Source organism: Macaca thibetana, chromosome 11 (genome assembly GCF_024542745.1).
Source record: "Macaca thibetana thibetana isolate TM-01 chromosome 11, ASM2454274v1, whole genome shotgun sequence".
Classification (NCBI taxonomy): domain Eukaryota; kingdom Metazoa; phylum Chordata; class Mammalia; order Primates; family Cercopithecidae; genus Macaca; species Macaca thibetana.
Window position 1 is genome coordinate 109932058 of NC_065588.1, and position 7207 is coordinate 109939264.

Here is a 7207-nt window from a genome sequence, read left to right on the forward strand (position 1 = left end):
GAATGATGAAGGGCGACAGGCATAGGTCTCTGCAAGAACACAGGAAATGACAGTCACACCAAGCCATGCACCTCTCAGGGACCCCACAACCACCCTGCAGCCCAGCCACATGGGGTTAGAAACCACAGACGCAACCCACGACCTCGTTCTACCAACTGAGAGCAGAGCCAGGGAAGAAGCGAGGCCCGTAATGGTATGATGGCAACTCTAGCTACGGTTAATTGAGCACTTATTCTTTGGCAGACCTTGAGCTCGGCACTTTCTATTCAACAAATAATGCAGCTTCATTAACTGCCTTCTATTTATTTAGGTATGGCCCTATCCATTTATGTATATGCCTTTGTGTTTCTCATATACATTCGTCAGGGAGGTGAAACTGTCCCTTTATGTGCTGGGGAAGCTCATGCTGGCATGCTCAGAGCCTGATGCATATTATCTCATTTAACCCCAACAACAATCCTGTTGTAATCATGATTTCCTTTTTTTTACTTTTAATTTTTTGAGACAGGGTCTTGCTCTGTAGCCTAGGCTGGAGTGCACTGGTGTGATCATAGCTCACTGCAGCCTCAAACTCCTGGGCTCAAGCAATCCTCCTGCCTCAGCCTCTGGAGTAGCTGGGACCATAAGCATGAGCCACCACCCCCGGCCCCATATTCATAATTATATCTGGCACTGATTTCATTCTTGCTGGCTTCCCAGCATCGTGCTAAGTGCTTTCACATGACTGACTTCGTTTAACCCTTACAATAATTCTATGATGTGTTAGAGAGCTTTGCCATTTCCATTTTGCAAATGAGAAAACTGAGGCTCTAGGAGAACCGATGTGCCAACGGCCACTCAGCCCACAAGTGGCAAAGCCAGGCCACCTGCCTGACTCTAGCACCCTAAGTAAGATCCTGAACGTCAAATGCGGTCTTGTCCAGGGGTGTGAGGACTGCGGAATAGGTTGCCCCTGAGAACAAGGAGACGTGGACTGCAACAGCAGCATGTGGATTTAGGTTAACTTCAAGAAGGACTTCCTGACAATCACATGGGCCCAGAGGAGTTTCAGAGGCATCCCTGAAAGCAGGGTCAGGCTGTTCTTTCCGGCTCTGCCAAAGGCAGGGGGGTGGCCCCCATGGCCTCTGGAGGCTGCTTCCAGCCTGGGCTGGGCTTTGCAGTCTCCTGTTTCTACCTTTCTCCCTGACAGGTGCGTTGGGGTTGGCCTGGCTTTCTCTCTGGGTGGGAGCTTTCCTCCCAGCCCCAGGCTCCGGGGGCCTCTCACCCCCTATTACCCTCTCCTAAGGCCACCCTTCTCTCTGCGCCCACCCACCCACCCAAGCCAGAAAGGTTGAGTTCCTTCCCTATGCCCCTCTCTCCTCCCTCTCTCAGGACACTGCCCACTCAGCTCCCACTCTCAGAACATTCCTGATGTCTAGGGCGTGGCCTAGCTCAAAGAAGGTGTTCGCAAAAAAAGAAAAAAGGGAAAAAAAAAAAAAGGCTGGAGTGCAGTGGTGCAACCTCAACTCACTGCAACCTCCACCTCCCAGGATCAAGCGATTCTCCTGCCTCAGCTTCCCAAGTAGCTGGAACTACAGGCACGCACCACCACGCCTGGCTAATTTTTATATTTTTAGTAGAGATGGGGTTTTGCCATGTTAGCCAGGCTGGTCTTGAATTCCTGACCTCAGGTGATCCGCCCAATGCAGCCTCCCAAAGTGCTGGGATTACAGGCGTGAGCCACCACACCCAGCCTGCTGAATATTATTAATATGGGGCTGGGAGCGGCGGTTCATGCTTGTGGTCCCAGCTAGTCCAGAAGCTGAGGCAGGAGGTTTGCCTAAGTCCAGGAATTCGAGGCTTCTGTGAGCTATGATTACACCAGTGCACACCTAGTGGTCCCAGCCATTTGGGAAGCTGTGGCAGGAGGATCACTTGAGCTTCAGAAGTTCAAGGCTACGGTGAGCTATGATTGCATCACTGTGCTCCAGCCTGAGTGACAGAGCAAGACCCTGAAAACAAAAAAATCCGCAACGACTTGAGGCGAGGGCCACTATGTCAGGCTGATTTTAAAAATGTTTTCATAGAAATGGGGTCTCCCTATGTTGCCCAGTCTGATCTCAAACTCCTGGCCTCAAATGATCCTCCTGCCTTGGGCTCCCAAAGTTTGGGATTACAGGCATGAGCCACTGCCCCTGGCCAGTTTGTTTGTTTGTTTGTTTTTAATTAAGTTAAGGCCAGGCATGGTGGCTCATGCCTATAATCCCAGTGCTTTTAGAGGCTGAGGCATGAGGATCACTTGAGTCCAGGAGGTGGAGTCTGCAGTGAGCTATGATTGCACCATTGCACTCCAGCCTGGGTGACAGAGTGAGACCCTGTCGCTAAGAAAAAAAAAAAAAATGAGATCTGCCTTGGAAGGTCCCTTAGATATTCATTCATTCATTTATTCCTCCAGTCACTATTGCCCGAGCATCTGCTGTGGGCCAGCCAGTGTTCTAGGTGCTGGGGACCCTGCGATGAACAAACCCAGCAAACGCTCTGCCCTTACGAAGGTCACTTTCTCATGGGTGAAAGGCTGAGAGCAAACAAACAAGAAGTAGATTTCAGAAGGTAGTGGGCAGGGGTGGTTACAGCAGGACAGGGGTCAGGGAGTGCCAGGGGAAGGCTGGGTGCATTTTTAGGTAAGGTGGGTAGCCTCATAGAGAGAACATGTTTTTAGCAATGACTTGAAAAGGATGAGGACATTTGCTATGGGGCTGTAACAGGGAAACAACTGCAGGCAGAATCAAACAGCCAGTGCAAAGGCCCTGTGGTGGGCAGCCAGGGGCTGGAGTGGAGGGAGGGAGGAGTGTGCACGCAGCAGGGGTTGGGGTGGCCAGAGGGGCCGGCAGCAGATCATACAGGCCTCATCTGATACGGAGAAGACTTTGGCTGTTTCTCTGAGGGAGATGGGAGCCATGGGAGGATGTTGAGCACAGGAGGAGCTGATCTATTAGTCTAACAGGATTCCTCTGGGGGTTGTGGGGAGGTAGACTGTAGGGGGCCAGGGTGGTGACAGAGACCAGAGAGGAGCTAATACAATAGTCTGAGTGGGAGATGATGGTGGCTTGCACCATGTGGTGGTGTGGTGGAGTGGGTGAAATTGGATCTGTTCTGAATTTTTCTCTCACTCACTCATTCATTCGTTCCATTAACCATCCAATCTATAATGTTTGTTTGTTTTTGAGATGGAGTCTCGCTCTGTCACCCAGGCTGGAGAGCAGTGGCACAATCTCGGCTCACTGCAACCTCTGCCTCCCTACCCTCTCCGCTCAGCCTCCCGAGTAGCTGGGACTACAGGCATGCACCACGACACCTGCTATATATATATATTTTTTTAATTTTTAGTAGAGATGAGGTTTTGCCATGTTGCCCAGGCAGGCCTCAAACAATCCACCCTTCTCAGCCTCCCAAAGTGCTGGGATGACAGGCGTGAGCCACGGCACTTAGCCCAACCCATGGGACCCTCCTATATGGCAGACAGAAGGGGTACTAAACAGTAAGCAAAGGAGACCTAGACCCTGCCCAAATGGAGCTGAGGTTTAGGGGAGGACAGATATTCATTTAGTAAGCATGAAATCAACATATTGTTATACACTGCAATAGTGTCAGGAAGGGGAGGGCCAGGGGGCTACGGGAAGACTGTCACAGCCACAGGCCCCAGCCCAGGGACCTTCTGGCTCAATCCCCTCATCACACATGTGGAGAAACTGAGGCACACAGAGGGAGCATGACTGACTCAAGGTCACACAGCGGGTCTCTGGCAGAGCTAGGAAAAGAACTCAGCCCGTGCCTCCCAGCAGGAGGCTGTCAGTACCCCATCACCGCTTCCAGAGCCCGGGCCTCCCCCGCACCGCACCGCGCCACCGTGGTTTATGGCCCCCGGAAGCCCCTCCGAAGTGTCTCGTCAGCGAGGCCCCGGGCCACAGGAGATGGGCTCGTCCCAGCTCGGGCCAGGCAGCCGCCGATCGATGGCGCGTGTGCCGCCCCGATACTCCATCTCATTAGGCCTTCGTTTTCATCTCCCGGCTTCCTGGCAGCCTTCAAATTATCCCATAAAATTTATTTACTATTTCATGAATACATAAGCAGCAGGCAGGCACAAGCTTTTTATATATTTACACTGTATATATTTCACGGGAGACTTATAGCTGTCTCTAAGGCAGAGGCGGGAGAGGGAGAGAGACTGAGCAGACGGAGCTGGCAGCTGGTGGCAGAGGGAGGAGGCGGGAGGGAGGTGCGTGGAGGGCAGGCGGGGACGAGGGGCCCAGGGCGCCCACGGTGGCACTGGGCCACACTGGGCTGATCTGACGCTGCTGGACAAGGGATGGGGGAAGGCTCCACTTTGGGACACGCATGCGGGTCAGTGGAGGCAGGGCTCCCGGGCTCCGAGGCCTGCGGCTGAGGCTGATGCTGCAGATCAGTGGTGCTGGGTGTGAGGCTCCAACCTTAGAACAGTCTAGTGTGGAGGTACTGATGGGTCATAGGGGATCCTCATGCTGGTGGAGAGCTGGACCCTCATTCAGGCCCCAGAGTAAGCCCTGACTCTTGCTCCAGACTGAGACCTGATCTCAGTTACAGACTGAGCCCTGATCCCAAGCACAGACTGAGCCCTGATCCCAGTCACAGACTGAACCCTGATCCCAGTCATAGGCTGAGCCCCAACCCTTGTTATAGCCTGAGCCTTGAGCACAATCACAGAGTATCCCAATTACAATGTGAGCCCTAATCTTAGTCCCAGTATGACTCTTGACCCTAATCCCAGACAGCCCCAAATCTGGTCAAAGATTGAGTCCTGACCCCAGTCACTTACTGAAGCCTGATCCTTGCTCCAGACCGAGCCCTGACCCTAATCCCAGACTGAAGCCCAATTCTAGTCATAGACTAAACCCTGATCCCAGCCCTAGGCTGATCCCTAACACTATTCCCCATGCCCATGACTCCTCACCCCAGCCTGCCATCTCTCAAGGTTTCACTAATGTACACAAGCCACCAGCAGCCTCGCCTCCTCCCTGTGAATCTGCATGGGGACTGTGTGTGGTGACCACATGGTGGTATTGCCCTCCCCACCCCCTCACATGAGGCATGGCTGTGTGACTTGCTTTGGCCAGTGAAATGGGAGCAGCAGTGAAGCGTGGCCCTGTAGACTGAAGTCCAAACATGGCAACGTGTTTTTCCATCTCCTTGTCCCCCATCCCATCACCAACCAGCTGTGTTCCACCAGCAAGAGCTCCCATCAGCCTGGCACCTGGTGGGGAGGACAATGTGGGGTGTAGCCCTCACCAACCCACAGGGTGAGATGTCAGCCTTTGATGAGTTAGTTGTTTTCAGGGGCTGAGATTTGGGGGCTGCTTGTCATTGCAGCATAACCTGACTAATACAACCAGAAACCCCTTTTCCTCTGAAGTCAGCTGCTCAGGGTTCTGTCCATTACTCATCTCCAAGGTTTTGCCCTACAGAAGGCAGAGGACAGGTGCAGAGAAATCACTCAACATGTCAGAAAACCTGTTGCACAAGATCAGGCACACTATAGGTGCTCAATAAATGCTGGCTGAATGGGAAAACATGTATTTTTTTCTCCACACTTCTGTCTCAGTCCTTTAGAAAATCTGCTCATGCCAATACAGTGAGATGCCAGTCCAGGAGCCTTGAAGGACAGTGGCTGTGCCCAGAAAGTTGTTCTGGAATTGAATTCTGTTTCCAATATCAGCCATGTGGCCTTGGGAGAGTGTCTCTCCACTCTTGGTGTCTCTGAGTGCCCTATCTGTGGAATGGAGAGAGAAATCCAAGCCTCTGTGTGTCTCACATCCTGGTTTCTCCAGAGATCTGGCTGGTCAAACCCTCCAAATGTCAAGCCACTGGTACCATCTGCTGTCTTTCTTATATTTCTCCACTCAGCTGTTCTATCTTCATTGTCATCACTGTCTTGACCATCATCACCACTGCTAATGTTCACTGAACACTTACTATGTGCCAGACCCAGAACCTTTACTCATTTTAATCTTAATGACTCTTGGAGGTCAGTTCTTACTCTTTCATCTACCCATTAGTTCATGTACGAACTCTCTGTTTACCTAATGATCTCTTTTATATCTCCCTCTCTACTTCTTTCCTCCTCCTCTCCTTCCCTTCCTTCCTTCTTTCCTTCCAGTCTCTTCTCCCTCCCTCCCTTCCTTCCTTCCCTTCTTTCCTTCTTTCCTTCCTTCCTTCCTTCCTTCTCTCTCTTCCCTCCCTCCCTCCCTCCCTCTCTCTTCTCCCTTTCTCCTTCCCTCCTTTTTCTCTTCCTTCCTCCCTTTCTTCCTTCTCCCATCCTTCCCTCCCTCCTTCTGTCCCTGTCTCCTTCCCTCATTCATTCAAAAGCAGTCTATTACAAGGTGAGGAACATGGGCTCTGGACTCTGACTGTCTGGGTTCAAATTCTGGTGCCATCTTTTACTAACTGTATGACACTGGGCAAATTCATTCTTCTCTCTGCCTTGGTTCCTGCATCTGTAAAATGGAAATAGTAATCACTTTTTCCTCCAGGAATTGGTGCAAAGATGAACTGAGTTATGTTTCAAATAGTACTTGCCAGAGTCAGCAGTGAGTAAATGCTGGTCATGATTATTCATGGAGCCACTGATAAACCCACATGTACCAAACCCTTCTCAGGTTTCAGTGAAGGACAAGACACAGGAAAGTAAACAATGACGGTGAACATTGGAATGGTCACTATGAGCAAGGCACTTTATGCCCATTGTTTCAGTTGTCACAGAAGCGCCATGGGATGGGCACTGTCATTATAACCATTTTGGGAATGAGTGAACTGAGGCCCAGAGAGGCTAAGCAACCTGTCTGAGGACACATGGTTCATAGGTGATAAAGCCAAGATTGGAGCCCATGTGGCCTGGCTGCTAAGCTTGTGTGCCTCACCATCAGGCAATGTGGCCACCATGCAATGCATGCATTCAAGGGCAGCAGTGCTCTCCAAGAGGCTGTGCAGAGCCCTCTGCATCGGGGACTGGGCAATGAGCTCTTCCCCAGGCCAGGGGGGCAGTGAGGTCCTCTGAGCTGGCCCATCCAAGGGAATCTTCTGGAGTCTCCTCATAAACCACCAACACCCTGACCTCCATCCAAGAAAGACTTGCTTTCCCTGTGGGTCCCCCGGCCTCTCCCACTCTCCCAGGGAGGCTGTGAATCCACATGCCACA